General features: G+C 40.6%; 1 long non-coding RNA gene across 1 annotated transcript in view; it reads right to left on the minus strand.

Moving 5' to 3' along the window:
- Positions 1 to 9,784: 9,784 nt before the first annotated feature.
- The window catches only part of LOC112669623 (uncharacterized), a 56,016-nt gene continuing 43,862 nt past the window's right edge, over positions 9,785 to 21,938 (minus strand). Inside the window, exon 3 of the long non-coding RNA XR_003142389.3 lies at positions 9,785 to 10,090. This is a non-coding gene — a long non-coding RNA (uncharacterized LOC112669623). The remainder of the gene's footprint in view (positions 10,091 to 21,938) is intronic.

A 21,938-nucleotide genomic window follows, 5' to 3' on the forward strand; every position in this document is an offset into this window, starting at 1 on the left:
ATTTGTTTAACCTGCTATCACTAAGTAAGAATGCAGTTGCCTCTTTGCTTCAGCTGCATCATGGCACTGGAATGAAAACACTTTAGTGAATGGAAAATTGACTAACAATGGAATTATATTAAGATTTATGAAGGCTAGAAATGGAAATAACCTAGCTGAATTACTGTCATTTACAGACTATATTTTTCTATATATGTATTACAATTCCTACCTTGGAGTTTTTTCATGGTAGAAATATGTTGTCTTTTGGATATAAATATGAATAAATATAGATATAAATATAAATAGTATAGATACAAATTCAAATATAAGTATAAATGTATTTATTAGCATGGCATTACCAATTTGTCATGAACTCTTTTAATCCTTTTTTCTCACCTGTGACAGGATGATTACTGTAAAGAAAGAATTTGATTATGTTAATTTCCCAATTTGAAATTCTCTAAGGGGATCTGTGGGGTGTGACCATGATCCTCCTTCAGGAACTGAGCACTCATTCCCCCAATTGCCAGTGGTGTTGGGAGCTAACTGAATGACTCTCCAGGAGCTGCCCTCCACCAAAGAGAGCAGCTTTACCCTAGGTCACCCCCAACCCCAGGAACAGCCCCCATCTAATGACTAGTCAATGCAGGTATGTAAAGGCCTGACCACCTTGCCTCGACTCAGGACAAATCTGAAGGGCCATCTCAGCTGTAGAGCTTTCTGTAGGATGTTCCCAGCAGTTATTTCTTCCCTCTGCTCACTCACTCCTACTTCTTTCATTTCCCTATAGATGTTGATCCTGGAACACTTTCTAATAAATACTTCCACACATAAGAATCTCTGTTTCGGGGTCTGCTTTCTGAAGACTTTTTTTAAAAAGATTTTATGTATTTATTCATGAAACACAGAAAGAGAGGCAGAGACATAGGCAGAGGGAGAAGCAGGCTCCCCACAGACTCCATCCCAGGACCCCAGATCATGACCTGAGCCAAAGGCAGATGCTCAACCATGAAGCCACCCAGGTGCCCCTGCTTCCTGAAGACTTACCTAAGAGTTGGTGCCACCAGCAGTGGTTTGAGGAAGCTGATTCTACATGAGATTTTGGGAGTAGATTAGCCCTAGTCAGTTGGCCAGGGGAACCCTATCACTGGTGTTGGGTGGGGCATAAACAGCCCCAGGCATCCTATAGCTATGAAATTAGCTTTCACTAATAGTGAATTGGAATGGGATACCATGCAAAGTACTGTACTAGAGTGAGGAATATCTCAGCGCCTGAGAATTTCAGGAAAATAGAAATGAAGGACTGTGGAATCAGGTAGCCATATTTGGGTGCAGTGAACACATTTAAGAAACAAAAAATGAGGAAAGGCTGACAGTGACTAATCTGAGTAAGTCTGAGTCAGAGAGCTTCTTTGGCATAGGGTGACTTTCATCTTCTGTAGCTGGAGGTTACTCTACTTAAAAGAATAGCAGAACTGCAGAGAAGTTTAAAATTTTAACCCCAAAAAGTCTTCTATGCCAAGGTCAGTGCCCTTGGAAAGGAGTTGGAGCCCTAAGACGCAGAATATCTGGGCTCACGAACTTGAAAATTTTGAATGTAGATAACTCTGAAATCTCCAGGTCTGCTAACGTAGCTTACTCTTTCCAGTTAAATACTACCGTTCTCTTCTCTTTCTTGAAGGTTTGAAGGTAATGAGCAGGTCTGTAGCTTACAAGACAACATACACCTCCTTAGGACCTACTCCTAATTCCTCTCCTGGACACAAATGAATAACTCAAGTCATATTATAAACTTGCAAGGAAGGGGCTAGGCCTACTAACAGAGGAAAGTACTGTGTCCCAAAGAAGTCACAGGACCTACCAAACATGAGCTAGCAGGAGTTGATATATGGAAACTATTTCAAATGTGTGAATCAAGGGAGACAGAAAAGTTGTATGAAAGTTTATGCATATGGAAATACCATCTGCTGATACACGATTTAATATCCTGGCAAAGACTCCAGAAGACAGTGCTAATGCCATGCTTGCATGTTTCTTAGAACATTGGAGAAAGTGGTAGTTCATGTATATGAAGTCAACATACCAGAAGGACCATGACAGACAATGGAATGGGGATTCAAGGCTCAGAGAAATAGACCTGCTAGAGGGAAGCTCTACACATGTCCAGAAGACAGAGGCTGACAAGGTTCTGTCAGAAACATGGGAAATACCACCAAAGCAATAAAAACTACACTGGTTAGAGGGGTGGTTGCATCACTGAAAATCTCAGAGATGACTGTGCTCTATAGACAAGGACTGATAGTAGGAGATGATGTTAGCCCTGGGTTCTTGATAACAATAAGGATGATAAAATCCCCAAATAATAGAGGTTGGGAGAGAACATGAGAAGCAAGATGGTACAATTTTCATAATAAATGCAAGGTCACTGTAACAACCAAAATGCTATGGAGATAACATATCATGCCATGTTTTCAAACAAGATACATGGATAGACAACAAGGGTAATATTCAGTCTAAAATCAAGACAAAACAGGGATCCCTGGGTGGCGCAGCGGTTTGGCACCTGCCTTTGGCCCAGGGCGCGATCCTGGAGACCCGGGATCGAATCCCACGTCGGGCTCCCAGTGCATGGAGCCTGCTTCTCCCTCTGCCTGTGTCTCTGCCTCTCTCTCTCTCTCTCTCTCTGTGTGACTATCATAAATAATAAAAAAATTAAAAATTAAAAAAAAAATAAAAGTAAAATCAAGACAAAACAAAGATAGACCAAGAGAACACCAAGAATTGGTGCTGCAACAAAATATCACAATCACTTTCCCAGTATCTGAACCTAAATATTCAGACCTAGATCCTATAGACTGAAGAAGAGGCCAAGTCCCTAGGAGGAAGAACCCTGCAATACTATGTGATTGTGTTCACTAACATTTCCAGTCCTTTTCTAAAAGGACATATGGCCCATTACTCCAGGGAAATCATACTCCAGGGAAAAGAAAGCACCTAAGTATATCAATGACAGTGGTACAGAACATCTGAGTTGATACACCGAGAAACATGAGGTATTATCATGACCTCCCTGTTAGAATAAGAGTATACAAAACCCAAGAAAGAAATGGAGTTCTGGCTCAGATCTAGCTTACAATAGGTCCTTGACCCACCCCATGGTCATTCCCCCTGCCACCCAAATCATAATTGGAAAGGATATATGTGAGATTTCACAGGATCCACACAATGACTCCTTGACATGTGAGGTGAGCTTCATTGTGGAGACAGACAAATGGAAATTTCTAACCAGCTCCCCCACCTGCCCGCCCAGCCAACATAGTAAATCAAAAACATCTTTGATTCCCGGACAATTTCAGAGATTGTTATTACCCTAAAACCATATAGGATATAGCAGTGCTGGTCCCTGACATAACCACATTAAATCATCAGTTTAGCCCTTAAAAATCCAGACAGTTACCAGAGGGTGACAGCTGTCTACCAAAAGCTCAAGTCAAGAAGTAACCCTAATTGTGCTGTGTGCCTCATGTGGCATCTCTGCAACTGCAAATTGATACTGATCCCTTCAGCTTCAAAGCATTGGGGACGCCTATTCTTCTGACCAACTGGCTATAAATTTAGGGACTCTTACAACCCCCTCAATTTTAATAATTCACTAAAGCAACTCACGGAACTCACCTAAAGTGCTATATTGACAAATAAAATTGTATTATAAAGGATACAGACTAGGAAGACACATATAGGGTAAGGTCAGGTGGGGGTGGGGTACATAGATGTTCCTTGTCCTTGTGACAGGTGTATCATCCCCCCAGCACATTAGTGTGTTCATCAACCAGGAAGCTCCACTGAGCCTCAGCATCCAGAGACTTTTATGGGACATGTTTGATTAAATGATTGTTCACAAGATTGAACTCAATTTTCAATCCCTCCACCCTCCCCCACTCACTGTGGCTGGTATCCCAGTAACGGCCCCCCTCCCAAAGCTATCTAGGGGCCCACCTTGAATTACCTTACTAGCAGAACAAAGCCCTATCACTGAGAAAATTCCAAGGATTTGAAGCTTTGTGCCAGGACCTGGGAACAAAGACCAGATATATTTATCATATCCCTGTACTTGAAGGCAATCTAGCCTATATCCAGTGATTGACAGGTATAGGAGATGGGATTTTGGCATAAAGGCAGGACTGTTTTTCTTCAAGACAGGACAACTCTGAGGAGCCATCCTAGCTCCGGAGCTCCCCTGGATCAGCTGTAACTTGTTACAATTTACATTCTGCCTTCAATACCCTACAAGTGTTGATCCACAGAAGCACTCTCCGATGAACCTCTTCCTTGCATTTCCCCTTTTTACTCCACTTCATGGGCAATCTAAGGCATTTTTTTATATCTGGCAAGAAAAAAGTCAAACATCTATGCAGATAAGGTCATTCATATGTTGCTACTAAGTTCTTTAATATCAACTTGTACAATTATTGAACTTTATACTTCTGCCATCTTGAATTCCATTCTACAGTCCCTAAATTCATTTGTTTAGCTGATGGGGCTGGATTGGCCCATGAGAGTGGTGACACTCTCATCCCTCTGTAAAACAACTGACTTACAGCAAACAGGCCACTTCCTCACAAGCAGGCCCACAAAACCATGCTTCACCAACTGTGTTAGTGATCATCTGGAGATAGCTCTTCCCACAAATGTTTATGCTAGCACTTACTGTCATAATTTAATTAAAAACTATATCAATCAGTAAACTATAAAGACAAAAATGAGTTGTTTCTGTGAAAACTAAATTGAATGTTTTGGAAAGACTTGATAAACGGGAGTTCATAAAAATAATTACTCTTTAATTTGGATAAAATCTCAGTAAAAGATTGAAAAAGGATGTAAAGCTCTAGAAATTTTCTCCAGAAAGTTGTTTCCAGATGACTTCATTTTTTCATTTCACTTGAAAGAAAGAGAAATAGGAATCTAGAGGATGCATTAAGGGCATAGCTCACGCAAGAAAGAAAATATGAAACAGTATATTACCAACAAAAGGCCTCAGTCTTGGGACACCTGGGTGACTCAGTGGTTCAGTGTCTGCCTTTGGTTCAGGTCGTGACCCCGGGGTCCCAGGATTGAGTCCCACCTTGAGCTGCCCACAGGGTGCCTGCTTCTCTCTCTGCCTATGTCTCTGCCTTTCTCTCTGTGTCTCTCACAAATAAATACATAAAATCTTTAAAAAAAATTTTTAAAGAAATAAAAAGCCTTGGTCTTTTATTTAAAAATTGGCCAAATGTTAAGTACACTATGATTTCAATGTAACCAAATGTTTAAACTACACATGTCCTTTTTTATAATGACTTGCATTAACCAGTAGTCTGAGCCTGACAAGCAGCAACCCTAATCGCATCACATGAGAATCTTCACTAGTCTAGTGCTCTGAGTCTACCAAGGCCCTTGCTTTTCACAGGATACTTCTCCACCTTCTGCTCCCTCCACGTGGCTTTCGTGAAAAGCTTTCCTTCCTCCTCTTTCAAAACTCAGCTCAGAGAGTAGTTCCTCCAGGAAACTTTCCTAAACTCCTAATATTTCACATGCTCCTCATCTCCCTGTGGAAAGAGGTAGAACTCGTAAGTACACAGAGCATTGTACTTGCCCATTTATTTATCTTCTCCTTAAAACTATAGGCAGTGCCTGACTCTTCCTCATTTTTGCCAGCCCTGTACTCAGCAGTCTGGCACTTGGGAGGAATTCAATAAATATTCATTGGAGTAATAAATGTATGAATAATTTGCCAATGTTACATTTTCTTTCCATGACAAATCTGCTTCAGATGCCGTCACCTTCTTTTTCTGGCTGCTGCCTTCCTTGCTCCTTGCATAGGAGATGGGCCTGTCAATGTCAGGGATGTGTTCTGATAGCATGATGTAGAATAGAGGCAACTGCAAACTTCAGAGACCAAATGAGAAAACTCAAATTCCTAAACATTTTCCAAGCATTAGTCCAAAAAATGTAGTTAGCACAAGGCTTATAATGGCATCCCTATAGCATTTTTAAGTCAATGAAAAGGAACTGGAACTTACCTCAATGAAATCTGTCTTTAGAGAGAATTATATATATGGGTCCTACTAACTGAAGGAAAAAAATATATAAGCAAATGGTAATTTTTCCAAGCTCTCTTTTTTTAAAAATAAAGCCCATATTATCCCCTGCTTCAATGCACAGAACTACCAGATTCTTTGTTGTCTAAAAATTTTTTTCTGCAAATATCTTGATTTAGAAAGATATACAATGGCTATAATAATCCTCATATTTCATTTCTACATAATCTAATTAACATAATGGCTCCTTATGGATTAAAGAAGAAAATTACATTTCTTCAAGGAAATAGCTGGTCATTGCCTTTAGAAATTTATTTGTAAACTACTGTGATGCTGGCAGCAAATGGTACATACACCATTCCATTGTCCCTAGAAGCACTGAACAAAATTTGACACATTTTGTATGAAACTGGTTGCCTGATGATAAATTATTGTAATCGCTGTGAATACTGTTAGTATTCTTGACAATGTTGCAAAGAAAGTCATGATGATGACACTGTGCCAACCGTGTTTCAGCTGGAAGTTATCAAGAAGCTTCTACCATTTGTGACTCAGTGTTTGCAGATGACAGAATCCTATGGGCTCCCATCTTCCCCTCCTTTAGCACAGTCTCCGTCCAGGAGAGATTGCACTGCAGGTGTTTCCTGAAAAGGTCTTACCTGGGACCCTACACTTCTCTGTTTATCAGACAGTTCCAGGTTCTGCTACATCCAATCATTAGTACAGGGAACAAAATCAAAATAAAACAAACAGCTCTTCAGTTTCTCATCATTCAGAGAACTTTAAGAGGTCAAGAAAAATCCTCAAAGGTGATGTGTGTTTTCATCTTTATGTTACCAAGGTGAAGATTTTAGTAGAGTTGTAGCCAAGGCATCTGGGGCTTTGCCCTGTCCCCTCCATCCCTGTAGCAATTGTGCCCACAGGATCTGGTGTCTGTCCCTCCAAACTCCCTCTTGCTCCTTGTTGACAGAGGCTGTTCTTAGTCTACCAGATCCAGGTTGCCTGGGTCAGAAGTGAGAAGTGCCTAGAAATTGTGACTTCAACCACCAGATCTGAGCCAAAGTTACCTTCTGTGGGGTCTGTATGGCAGCACATTTTGATTGGTCTCCTTCCCTTCACCTCTCAACTGGGGTGACCACTTACCCTGGTTTGCCTGGGACTGTACTGGTTTTAGTCTGCATCCCAGAAACTTCTTGGTCACTGGTAAACTGGGCTAGATGGTCACCTTTCACTCCCCTACACCTCTCCCAAGGGGATTTTCTAGGAGCATTTAATAATAAATCACCTTCAAATGAACCCTTATCTCATGATCTGCCTCTAGGACACCCAACCCATAATGTCAGTTTGTACAAACATTGGCTTCATAATAGGGAAATCTTTAAGGAGATAACAACAGGGCATTCCAACAACCAGAGTCAGCCCCTAGCACACTTTCAAGAAGGTGAGGAGGGTCCTTCAAGGAGACAAAGAAGGAAGTGAAGAACTGGGAGACTCATTCTCCACCACCCTTACTGCCACCTCCCGGCACTAAACCTTTGTCACCAGTTGCCATCTCTCACTGGGATCTTTAGTGGCCTCCTCACGCCACACATCTCCTTTCTTCCCCCTTTTCACTCTGTAGTTTATCATAGAGTAATTTAGTTAAAACATGTCAGACCATGGTCCTCCTCTGCACAAAGCCCCGGTGCATACCCCGCTACTCAGAGCCAAAGCTATAGTCTTCCTTCTGACCCAAAGGCTCTACAACAGTCTGTTCCGACCTCTTCTCCTGCCACCCTCCCCCTGGTGGCACCCCAGTGGTCACCCTGGCCTCTTCGTTCTTTGTCAGTTATGCCTGACCAGCCTACCCTGAGGCCCCTGATCTGGCTCTCACCTCAGTCTAGAAGGTGATTCACCACCTCCGGCAGGTCATGACTCAAATTGGCCACCTCCTCTGGTGTCCCATCTGAAATGTAAACCCCCACCATGAACATGCCATATCCCTCTCCTGCTTTCATTCTTCTCCTTAGCATGGACTTCTTTTCCCTCTTTCTTTCCTGTCTGCTCCCTCGTGTGCAAACCCCCATAGGCAGTCTCAGTATATTCTGTTCTCCTCCTGGATGCTTGCCCAGCCCCAGACGCTCACAGTGGATGCTCAGTCATTATTTGACAATTGTCCTTGTTGTGTCACCAAGTCTGCTGCAGCCTTGGGAGACCTGGACTTGTGGGGAGCTAAGCTCAAGTTCCACTTTGTTCATGGCCAGTGACCAGTCAACGAATTGGGTGGCACCTGAACTCTTAGACCCTTAGTGCTTCTGCCAGAACCCTGATGGAAAAGAGCCACGCTAGCATTATGGTCCCACTCTTTGTGGGAGATTGTCTAAACTATGAAGCTCTGTCTTGCAATTGTGGCTGTCGTTGTCCTCCCGAACACAAATGCTCCCAGATACCAACTTCCCTTTAGAAGCTTCCTTTTATCAAAAATGTTAAAAAGATGATGCTCATTGCCTCAGGAATTGTGGTTGGACAGACCCAAACCAAATCAGAATATCTGAAAGATACAAATAGAGCACAGTGTGGAATGTGAGCATCTGAGCAAGGCATTGCTCTTGCCATCCCAAAAGCATATGTCTTTATGGGTGCAACTTTACATACAGGCCAGCTGAGCCTCACTCTGATGGTTCTCAGAGTGAGGCCCCCAGATCAACAGTGTCAATATACCCAGGAACTTGCTGGAAATGCAAATCATCAAATCCCCCCAAAGCCTCCAGATCTGCTGAATCAGAGACTGGCAGCAGGCCCAGCAATGTGTCCCATGACAAATTCTCCAGGGATATTGACTCACACTTGACATTAGAACCACTGGCCTAGCAGATAGACTTTACTCAGCACTCTTTCTCTAGAAAACACCTGCTATGAATCTTTCCACTGGAAGCTGTTAGGCCAGGGTTTCTCAGCCTTGGCACTGTTACATTTGGGGCTAGACAATTTGCTGTGTGTGCCGTCCTGGGCATTGTGGCATGTTTACTGCATCCCTGACCTGCATCCACTAGATGCCAGTAGTATCCCTACCCCTTCCCTCCACCACTTGTGATCGACAAGAATATCTCTAGACTTTGCCAAAATCACCTCTTGTTGAATATCACTCCCTTGGACGACATGGAAGACAAGATGGCTTTATAATGTGGTAAAGCTGAGCCTGCCAACAGCAAAAATAGGTGGAAGTCTCCCATTTCCAACAGCTTGAGCCTAGAGTGTCTTCTGTATTTGGGCTTCCTGGGAATAGACTTTGAGGTTGGCATGCAGAAGGTTGATGGGGGGCATACACCCAGGGACCACTCCGAAGAGGGGTGAGAGAAGCAGGAAGGGCAGACAGAGAGGTTGAGCTGTGAGGCACTTGAAACAGAGGCCCCATTGGAAGCTATGGAGTCCCACGGCCCTGCCACATTCTCCCTATTGAGTCAAAGGAACAGGCCTGTCCCACTGAACAGCCTTGGGCACAAGTGGAGGTGAGGCAGCTTCCTGCACAGAGGCAATCCCCAGAAGACTGAGTTGTGAGCTGCCAGCAGCTGGCACTCCAGGCCCCCAGATGAGCCAGGTCCCAGGTGGTGAACCACAGCTTTAGTGACAGCATCTCATTGTCATAGGCCTGACACCTCAATGTCAGCAGAAAACCTGTGATTCCAGTCCAGGCTGCTAAGTGCCATGACAGGAGCTTACATCCAAAACACAGTTACCTAAACACCTAAACAAGCAGCATTTATTGAGTCAAAATACATGTTATTCTCTCCAAAACCTACTGTGCACGGACCCAGTGCTCTCTGTGCTAGTGTTCTCTGTTCCACGGGAGCACGATCAGTTCTCATAAATACATCATCTGTGAGGCTGCCCTCCCTGGATCTCCACGATCTCCACGCAGGAGCCGGTGTGAGTCCGGTGTGAGTTGGGCTCAGCATATCTTGGCTCTGATAGGACTCTCCTCATGAGGAGCTAATTACAGATGATAAGAAGTTTTCAGGGTGTGCAGTCTTGCCTTCTCTTTGATTTCTGTTCTGAATGACAAAACGTAGAGCAGTCATTAATACTTGTCATCTCCCGGCCCGGGGAACGGAGGACCTCAGCCTTCATCAGCAGCACTGCCTGTCTCTGGGCCAATCAGAACTGACCCCTCAGTGTTCTCGACAGCCCATCCTCTGCTGGAGGACCCATGACATCCATCTGGTGTGCCTATCCTTCAAGCTATCACCTCTCGGGCGTTTGACACTTATTGAGTTCCCATGAAGATACACCTAAAAGGTTGTTTAGCATGTCCCCTCTGACCCCCATGTCCTGCCAAGTCATGTGGGCCCGGCCAATGACTAAGACGATTTGTCTACAACACTAGTGAGCCTAGTGTGTGCTGAATGTCCCTGTGAAAACATAGATTCTTTAACACCACTTATTTCCAGGATTTATAACCCTGAGAAGGGTATAGTCAGTAGAAATTCTAGAAAGAAAGTTTTTAATGCTTTCAAGTGTGAAATCTGACTCTCAGTACTCATCTAAGTTAAAAAATATAAATTAAAGCTGACAGGGCACCTGGGTGGCTCAGTGGTTGAACATCTGCCTTCAGCTCAGGTCGTGATCCTGGGGCCCTGGGATCGAGTCCCGCATCTGGCTCCCTGCAGGGAGCCTGCCTCTCCCTCTGCCTATGTCTCTGCCTCTCTCTCTGTGTCTCTTATGAATAAATAAAGAAAATCTTAAAAAGTAAAAAATAAAGCTGACATAATATGCAAAGGAGGAAATGTCTTTTAATGAGTCTTGTTCCTTTCAGGAATTTGTCCCACACACAAACCTTTTATTGAGATGATGAGTTAATGTGGCTGTTTCTAGCCTAGACTTGTAAGTGCCTGGATGACAAAAGCCCAGGATCTTGTCTCTGTTCTGACTGTGGAGGCTTAGGATCTGCAGGCCTGGGGTTTGAAAGGATCCCAGACTGAGATGGGAGAAGAAAAGGGGATATATTAGAAACCTCACCCCACCATTTGTCTAAGATTTTCTCAGAGAGCCTCAATTACAACAAAAAAGCAAAACTCTCTATACTTTTGTTAGACCATATGTCTGCCAATGCTCCTATTTATGGTTCAGAAAATAGGAAAATATTTCCACTGAAGGTAAAAAATGTAGTGACAACCCTGTACTTAAAATCTTCTCCTTGTGATCATATTTGTAGAAACTATGGTTGTTCACCTATTTGGATCACACACATAGTACTGTGAGTCTGACTCATTCCCCTCCCCACAACCAGACTGTTTCTGGGGCTTCATCAGCTGCAGAAGTACCCACCCCCACGTGGGGCCCAGAAAAAGCCCAAGCTCCCAGAGAGAAGCAGCATTTTTAGCTCTTCTTGCCTCTCCCTGCCAAGTGAGCTACCTAACTTTCTCAGAAGTATGCTAGAAGATAGTATCTTCATCCACTTTGCCAGATGGCTGCATCAAGATAACACTGAGACACAGTCTGTGAGGGTGGGGGAGAATGAAAGCACTCCCATGTGACGGTGGAACATAGGACTTCCATCACTCAGCCTGCATCTATTTCTGCCTCAGCAATATCTGAAAGCTCAATGGCCTGTAAATATATTTAGGCGCATGATCATTGAGTTTCACAAGCTACTGTCAATTTCATGTGTCAATTTCCATAGAACATTGAATGTTTCATTATAAAAACCTTCTAAGACATTTTCCTCTCCTTAATATAGATTTTAAGAAATAAAAATTGGACAAAATAAGTATTAATTCATCACACAATAGACTGTGATACACTATTGACAGTATCTACGTAATCAATCACATTGCAAAAATTCATGACATTGGAGATGTCCTGTCTCTTCATAATCTGACTCTTACTGATTTTTCATTGTTTGGGAAAACAAAAAAAACTTTGCCTTAGGCTGAGGATTTGACATTTGGATTGGGCTTACCCATCTTTGGAGAAGGCTCTTCAGATATAAGGAAGGCTATTTAGGGAGGAAAGCACAGACGATGATTTTACCAGGCTCATCTCTCCAGAAACTTTTGCCATTTCCCATTCACAACATGTCCTCCCTGACTCTTTTCAGCTGTTTCATTCTTACTGTGATGATACAAACATTGCCCTAGTGAAGCTGAGCTATATACCGCCTATATACCAAGTTCAACTGCCTCCCAGAAGCCATGCAGGAATATTTGATCCATATACTGCCCCCTTTCTTTAAAACCCTACAGCACCCAGAGTTTGTAATACTGCTGTAAATATTAAATTATATAAAACTTGGTTTCGGGATCCCTGGGTGGCGCAGCAGTTTGGCGCCTGCGGTTTCAAGCATGGGTGCCATCAGCCCAACCCATTTGTATATCTCCTGAAGACTGAACTCCTAGCTATGGGATTTCCATTTCAGGGAAGTTTAAGTGATTGCAAATAAATTTCTGACCATTCCAAAATCTATCAAAAATAAATAATAAGATCACATGCTATCAATTTATTTTTTTAACAATAATTGTGAAATCCACTTTTGTGTGTGTGAAATTCTTATCATAACAGGTATGAACGCTTACATATAGCACTGACCAAAGTTGAACTGATATCTAAAACCATTGTTTTAGTAGTTTGATAAAATGATAATGGTAATTCAACTTCTGTCATACTGTATAGAAGTATTTATATCCATTATAAGATATATATGTATGTATAGAATGTATTTATATAAATATATATTTATATATATATACATATATGTATAATATATACATGTGTTTATGTATATGTATATATTTATATGTATTTTAAAAATACATATGTATATTTTCTGGTAAGCATGGGCTAAAGACAGAAAACTAATTAGGTTCTGAAAAGTAGTAACCTATAGTATAGCATTCTGGAAAGCTCCCATTCCTAATTTAAAAATTATTAAAGCATTGCTATTTATAAACCAGTTTATAGAAAAATAAGAAAATAAATTTTAAAAATGTTAAATGTGACCTGCAATATACAGAGATGAGCTCAAAGATTCATGTATAAGAATATTTGTTGTCAGATTACAAATAAAGTTAAAAACTGAGAAATATCATATATTTCCAAGAAATAGAGTAAATAAAATGTAATATTATACACTCATGAAAAGAATATTTTAGGAGGACTTTTTAATAGCCTAGAAATGTTCAAAAACATACTGTTAAATTTTAAAAGGCAAACTATAGCATTATGCACAGTATGGTTTCTTATTTCTTTTAATGTATAAAAATTCAAAGAGAAAAAAGATAAATTTTAAAAACGTTAATTATGATTAACACTTGGGAATGAGAACTAAATTGTTTTACTTCTTTATTCGTACCTTTCTCTATTTAAAAAATTTTCCACACTGCATATGTATCACTTTTGTAATCAGAAAGGAAATAGCATTATTTTTTTTAAATGTGATACTCTGTACCAGCAGTACCATTTTTAAATAACATCTTGTTCTGAATTTTTAAAAACAGCAAAAAAAAAAGATGAACTAATAAAACTATCTCTGAGATTTTGTTTTAAATAAACTATAATTTATCTAGCACTCTGATTTTGTTTCTGATACTATTCTCCAATAAATAAATACATACATATGTACATACACATATACATACATAAATGGAAAACAGAGATTTTCAGAGGTAATGACTGAATTCCAGGCCTGAGGCAGAGAAAGTTCAAGATGAACTTTGCACATCTTTTCTTTTTACTTTGGCACAGATTTTTTTGTTGTTCTTAATCACTAAACATTATACACAGAAGTAGTGCTTTGCCCATGACCTTTTCCCATTTTTGCTCGTCCTAATCCTAGCTTTTTCCAAGGTTCAGGTAGAAATCTCCATTTTCACATCATCTTCATTGACAAGCTAGAAGTATCCTTAAGGCACCAAAGAATAAGGCAGTGCTCAAAGAATGACACTGTTATTGATGACAAAAGGACATGTGAGACATTTTGAAAGGGCTCCCAATGGTCAAATTTGGGAGAATTTGAGCAATAAAATAATTAATTATAGAAAGGGATTTTAATCCATAGAATGAAAATATCCATATTGACATAAATATAGATGAGAGGAATAGATAGATGATAGATAGATAGATAGATAGATAGATAGATGATAGATAGATAGATAGATGATAGATAGATAGATAGATAGATAGATAGATAGATAGATAGATAGATAGATGGAAACCTCCTCCATACTGTAGAATTTCAATGAATAAATAAGCTTTTAATAATTGTACTGTGGTTTTAGAAAATGATGAAGGAGTTCAGGAATTCTTTGTTCTAGTTTGGCAACTTTTTTATAGATTTAATACTATTGCAAGATGGGGGCTCCTGGAGGACTCAGTTGGTTAAGAATTCCACTCTTGGTTTTGGCTCAGGTGATCTCATGGGTGTTGTGATCGAGCCCAGTGTCTGGTTCCATGCTCAATGGGGGAAGTGGCTCCAAGATTCTCTCCTTCTGCCCCTCCCCCCACTTGCACACTCTTCTGTTTATCTCTCTAAAATAAATTAATAAGCCTTAAAAAAACTATTGTAAGATGAAGAGTTAAAATTGCAATAATCTAAATTATTAAGGTATAAATTTCCTTGTGTTATTAAATTAATATGTCGTGGTTGTAGAAAACTGAATAGGAGAAAAGAAAATGTCACAACCCATAAACCCATCATATAAAGAGACATTTCTATTGTCTTTGCTTTTTAATGGACATTGAAGGGCATTTAAGGGCAAAAAGCTATATAGATCTAGAGAGAAACTTGCTGTGCCTCCTGGATTTATTCCTACATGACTCTGAGCTTTTATAATTCTACTGTGCTCAGAATTAAATCCACATGTTGAAATGTGGGAAGACAGTGGGCCGGCATCAGACATGCGAAAAGAGAGCCTCTTCCTCATCAGTCAGAGCAGGCTTCCGGCCTGGCAAGCTTCCGGCCTGGAAACCACCATCAGCCATCCCATCTGGAGAATATTAGCAGGAATTTCCACGGGTAGCATCAGAACTTCCCTCCAGGCACAATGAGGCCTGACGACAGCCAGGAAATGGTAACAAGATTTCCAGCAGCAGAGAAAGAGGAAAACTGATGTTTAAATGATGTAAAAATGCTTTTCTTAATATAGAGTCTTGATCAAAAACCAAAAGCATCAACAAGTAATTGCAAGGCATCTACCTGGCAAGGCATCATGATGTGACTTGTAAGCAAATAAACACAAGGCTGCAGGAAGGCCTGCTGTTCAGGCCACCGGGACCCTATTTCCTGGTAGATGTTCCGCCCCAGCAACTTGAAATGGCGGTTTCTGCCTTGAGAATGGAGGAAAGCAAGCCTAGAGTTCCCCGTGAGCCAGCACAGTGATCCTGTTCTCTAGAATTAGGCTGTTGCCATAGTAACTACCAAATGATGGACAGATTTTTGAATGTGGAGTGGTCTACTGTGATAAGAGCTTCCAGGACATCACTATGTATTTCCAAACCTGCTATATCACGCACACTGTGTAATGATACTAAATACCATGTTTCAAGATCGATTTTAAATGGTTTTCTTTTAAAAATTGAAATGATAGACAATCTGAACTATTTTTAGTGCTAAATAACCATTTGTGCTAATACCAGTTTTATTCACTAGCATGCCAAGTCAAAACTTGCGTGCTTTGTGCAGCTCTGCTTATTTGCTTTAAGGAAAGTTGGATGGAATTAATGAAAAAGTATAGTGTCCCCTAGATAACAGTAAAGTTCTTACTGAGGTGAATTTAATGCCAGGAGTTGGATGGGTTCTAAGAAATCAACACAGTGAAAAAAACAGTAAGATGCTTTTGGCCTTCACTTGCTGTATATATTTGACTCATTCCCTTAAGAAAATATTGTATCTACAGAGCAATTTCATTTTGGTGGAAGTGGGAGTGAATAATGTCCATACAATAATAACATTTCCAGGCAATCAAGATTCAATTCTCTACCTGAGTTTTATGCAGATCCCCTTGACTTCAATACATCCAAAATGCTTTTGACAGCCAACATCAGAAAAAAAGCAACGAGATGCCTAGAACTGCTAGCATTTGTAGCAAGTGGTTTCCTCAGATCCCTGCCTCACAAGACTCTAGTAATCACTTAAATCATAGCTGAGATCTAAAGAAATAATCTTAAAATCCAGGCAAAACTTTTAGTGTGTTTATAAGCACAATTTAAGCTTTTTTGATGGAATGTGGATTGACTTTACCAGGACCCTTAGGCAAAGAGTCGATCTCCCTTGAGGCAAAGACTGTCACAGTGTCTTAAATCTTGTGTTGAACCATGTTATACTCAGATGGAGAGGGGTGCCCGTATCTTAAGCGCAATCAGCTCAATTAATGTAAATAACACACCTGTGTATGGGATCCCTGGGTGGCGCAGCGGTTTGGTGCCTACCTTTGGCCCAGGGCGTGATCCTGGAGACCTGGGATCGAATCCCACGTCGGGCTCCTAGTACATGGAGCCTGCTTCTCCCTCTGCCTATGTCTCTGCCTCTCTCTCTCTCTCTCTCTCTCTCTCTCTCTGTGACTATCATAAATAAATAAAATTAAAAAAAAAAATAACACACCTGTGTAACCAGCCCCTGGATCAAGACAGAGAATACTATGGGAACCATGAAAGGCTCTCCAAGCCTTCCAAATGTTATCCCCAAAGAGTAACCATGCCCTGACTCCATAGATTAGTTCTGCCTGTTTCTGGGCTTTATAAAAAAGGACTCACACAGTGTGTTCTGGGTCTGGTTTGTTTAGCTCAACATTGTGAGACTCATTCATGCTGCTGTTTGCCATGATAGTTTGTTCCTTCTCAACCCTGTAGAGTACTTTATACAATATTTTCACTAAAAAGATGATCTGGATCTACTTTAGCATGGCCAATTCTAGGAAATAGCTATAATTGTCAGGTAACTTTCTCTCAATGCTGAACATCAGAAGGGATCACAGAGAGTTGGCAGGCACAATGTGTTTTTCCTTGAAATCTAAGTGATCATACTCTTGTTTTATTGCTTTGATGGTGTTGCAGGATCTTTCTTTCAGGGCTCACTATTCTTGGGCACTTTGCTTCAAAGAATGAAGAGCTAGCCCCCACAAAAAGAGTGGTGGGCGGGGATCCCTGGGTGGCGCAGCGGTTTGGCGCCTGCCTTTGGCCCAGGGCGCGATCCTGGAGACCCGGGATCGAATCCCACGTCGGGCTCCCAGTGCATGGAGCCTGCTTCTCCCTCTGCCTGTGTCTCTGCCTCTCTCTCTCTCTCTCTCTCTCTGTGACTATCATAAATAAATAAAAATTAAAAAAAAATTTAGAAAAAAGAAAAGACCTACAGGCTTACTGAGCACTGAGCTCTTTAAAAAAATAAAAATAAAAAAAAAATAAAAAATAAAAAAGAGTGGTAGGCAGCAAAGCAAAGTTTACTGAGCCAGCAATAGTACAAAGTTCTCGAAGAGGGAGGGAACCCAAGAGGGTTGCCAGCAGAATTAAAACCCAAGAGGGATTTTAATGGACTTTTTGGATGCTCTTTTAAATCTGATTGCCCTCTACACTCCTGTCACCCAATCAGGTTTTTGTCATCTACCTATTGCGCAGGAAAGGGTGGAGGGCTCCCACCAGGGTGGTATGAAATCCTTTTAAGGGTGGTTTCCTCTTAGGGAGGGGGTGCCCCTTGTCCTTGCCAGCCTTTGTTCTGACCATCCTTCATTAATGGGAATTAGTGTAAATATCAGACTTGATTGCCTTTGAGGACTGCAAAGCACTGAGAAATATTAGTGCTTTTAAAAGTCACCCCAAGTTTTTGTATACTACACGTCCAAATCTCAAATATCTTTCTTTCCACTTCTAAAACATATTATGAAATTTGGTGGGATTGTTTCAGGGAGGTTCTAATTGATTTCATCTTCTTTTTTTCTGTCTAAAAAGTCTAAAATGATTTTTGGAAAGGACAAAATAACACATTTCCAGCATGGGTATTTGCAAATATATGACCACACAGAAGAAATTCCACAGAATTCCACACCTCTGTACCAGTAATATACTTTCAGAGATGTCTCCATTTTTTTCCATTTTTATTATTATTGTTGAGACTGCCAGGGGCAATTTGCAAAAGTTCTAGAGTAAATATATTATTTTGAATGGCTGCAATATCTTTTCCAAAACACAACTCTAAATTTAGATTGTTTCCTCGGAGATTGCTTCTAAAAATTTTAATCATATCATCCAAGTGGGAGTAACTTCACATGGTCAACAATTTGTTCAAATGTATAATATTCTTAGGTTCATTTTGATGAGGAAAAATGTGACCTCTGTTTCTAAAGGCAAATATTGACCAAGGCTTAAACATCAAAATTAATTCTATTTTTTCACACTCTGCTGCATTAACTAATGAATCAAACCCATGCTTACCTTCTCTTTTGGAAAGGAGTTGTAAGAGCTTTAGTGCCCAAGGAGAAAGACACTGGATAAATATTTTATCTTTTATTTACTCCAAAAGATTTGGAAAAAAATCATTTAGAATATTCAAAAAACTGAAAGTGTGTCTTTTTAGCCAAGAGTTTTTCTTCTACTCCTGGTCAAGTGTTCCCACTTGGTAGTCTTAGAGAAAACACTGCATGGTACAAAAGGAAAATTTCAAGGACTTTGGACTCAAACTTCATAAATATAGACACAGGCACACACTCTAACACACATGCACCCACAAGGTTGCTTTGGTGTATATGTATAACACATATAACATGAAATCGAAAACAGAATTGCTGTCAGGATCAGCTAGGTGATCAAGAAGGGGCCACACTCAACCTTGATACCAGGTCAGGGGTCAGTTTGCCCAGACTGTCATGACCAGCAGTGAGCCCTCCATTTCCCTGGATCAATCTCTATATCTATATCTATATCTATATCTATATCTATATCTATCTGGTCTAAGTCTCCTTTCAGAGTTCAGATGCTTTGATTCTTCTTCAGAAATATATCAAGTGGTGAGAGGCAGGAAGGAGGTTAGAGCAGAGGCCAGGAATGTGGTGATTAGAGTTACAGGGAGCTGGTGGTGCAGCACAGGGTTAGAAATAGATAATGAGATCTCCAGGGATTTCAAGAAGGGATCCAGGATCTAGGAACAGTGATAAATGTTCAGAAATTCCCCTAATCCTGGTGCCTTTGAAGTTCCTGCCAAATGAGGACGTGAGCAGGAGACTAAAACAGACACAGGGTCTGCCCAAGTTGACATGAGCTCAGGGAACAATCCTCACTGGACTATGTGGCACCTGACCCACTTCAGAGAAGGCAGAAATTTGGGGTAAGATATAGGATTTGGATTTTTTAAATGAACTTTTTAAGATTTTTTAATAGTTTAAGATTTACATAAGAATGACAAAGACGGTACAGAGATTTCCTATATACCTCCACCCAGCTTCCATTATTAACATTATCCATTGTTTCAGCACATTTGTCACAATGAATGATCCAACAACAACATATTATTATTAACTTAACCATGCTTTATTCAACTTCCCTTTGTTGGGCCAGGGGGATCAAGGGGGATCGGGAGGCACCAACAAATGGCGACAGATCTTTCATCTTGTTACCCTCGCCTTGGGACTTTCCCACCACTAGCGACTGCCCGAGGACACGTCATCATGGGAAAAACAGGACCTATTCAGGAAACAGGAACCACACCTTGCCCAAAGCCCCATATAAGGGCATAAGCCATTATCGCCTCACACCGATTCCACCGGTAATATGCCCTAGTACCTACCACCCCACTTTTGCCTGGCCTCTCCATTTCATTTCACTATCAACTGGATCAAACCTGACACCCTTAGTTTTTACTCAATATTCTTTTTCTGCTCTTGGACCCCATCTAGAAGAACAGATTACATTTGGCACATGTCCTTTTAGGCTTCTCCTGGGTATGACAGTTTCTCACACTTGTATTTTAAGGACCTTGACACCTTTAAGAAGTGCTGGTCAGGTAGTGTGTAGACTATTCCTCAAGTGGGGTTTGTCTAGTGTATTTTTTCTTTTTTTTTTTTTTTTTGTCCTCGGATAGAAGACATATCAGATACTAAACTGAGAAGAACAAATACTACAAAAGGCTCAAAGACCCAGAAGTGATTCAGTGTTTTTCTAATGGTTGGAGTGGGTTACAGACTTTGGGAAGGAAGATCACAGAAGAACAATGCCATTCTCAGCACATCAGATCAAGAGTACATGCCACCAACATGACTTATCACTGTTGATGTTAACTTTGCCTGTTAACTCAAGTAGTGTTTGTCAGCTTTTCCCACTGTAAAGCTACTCTTTTTCCCCATTTCACACTGTAATGTTTGGACGGAGCTCACTATGTCACAGCCCACAGTTAAGAGTGAGGAGTTTGACACTTGTTGAAGGAGTAAATTATTTGCAATACTTCTGCATGGAAGACTTGTCTCTTAAAAAAAAAAAAAAAGACTTGTCTCTTCTCTCTCATTCATTTATTCACTCACCCATATTGATATAGACTTACAGAGATTTATTTTATATTTTGAATTATAATCCAATGCTACTTTATTCTCTTGCTCAAATTGTTTCAGCTTTGGCCATGGACAGCTCTTGCAGTTAGCTACTGTGTCCCATGAGCTTACCACCTTCATTGTTGGGTTTGAGGTTTAGTTTAGATTTGTTTTGTTTTTTTGAGAACTTCCTGACTTTCTGGGGTTTGGGTTTTGACAAAAGTGGCTCACCTAGGACAATTCAGTCCTCTGCCTAAGCCTTCTGTTCTGGTTACCTTTATAATCACCTAGATAATGTTTACACGTAGATATTTTCAGATCTCGCTTACCTAACAAGGAGCAATGTAGGAGATTGTTTTTTACTTCCTTGGCTCCACTGCTATGTTCTGACTGCATATTATATATATTTTATGGTCTTAAAGAGATATCTTTTTTCAGCTTAGGAAATTATTTTTCTGTCATGTATTTAAGAAAATTCTTCCTACATTTTCTTTTTTCTGTAACTCTTAATAGTTGGATAGCCTTGGGATGCCTGGGTGGCTCAGCAGTTGAGCATCTGCCTTTGGCCTAGGGCGTGATCCTGGAATCCCAGGATTGAGTCCCACATTGGACTCCTTGCATGGAGCCTGCTTCTCCCTCTACCTATGTCTCTGCCTCTCTTTCTGTGTCTCTCATGAATAAATAAGTAAAATCTTTTAAAAAATAAATAGTTGGATAGCCTTCTAGATTGATCCTCTCAAGTTTCAAATTTTTCATCTTTTTCATTTTCTTGACTTTTTGTTTTATAGTCAAAGAGATATCCTTATCTTTATCCTCCCATCCAGTTCTTGTTTCTTTTATATATGCCATCTTCTTAAATCATTCTAGGGATACCAATAAGAGCTTTTAAAAGTTCTCTTCATTACTTGACTTTACTCCTGTTTTTTATAAGTGTTTGGGGAATGTGAACATTCTGCTCACACTTTATTTAGAATGTGGTACTAGGAAGAATGCCTAATATCTCTCTGCTTGTGGACAAGACTTTCTACCATAAAGCTTAATTTTTTGCTTTGAAAATAGTTCTTATGAGATGGACCTCCAAATCTGAGCACTAGCACCTCTCCCAGCTGTCCTAATTTTTTTCCAGAGTGTCAACTCAATTACTTTAGAGAAGAATTGTCAAATATATTATACTGGGGTAAGTGTTTGGTATGGGCACAAGTAAGTGTAAACTATCAACAAGCCTCTAGTTGGCATGTTTCAGCCCAAATCAGAATTCCACTTTCTGTTCTCTGTGTAACCAGTGGTGTGCACATCTCCAACAACAGACCCTCTGCACAGCCCTGGGTAGTTTCTCTCAGTAGCACTCTTGTCTAAGTGCACTTGCCATGTACTCCTTTACTTCACAAGAGCTTGGATT

This window comes from Canis lupus, chromosome 10 (assembly GCF_003254725.2).
Source record: "Canis lupus dingo isolate Sandy chromosome 10, ASM325472v2, whole genome shotgun sequence".
Taxonomy (NCBI): domain Eukaryota; kingdom Metazoa; phylum Chordata; class Mammalia; order Carnivora; family Canidae; genus Canis; species Canis lupus.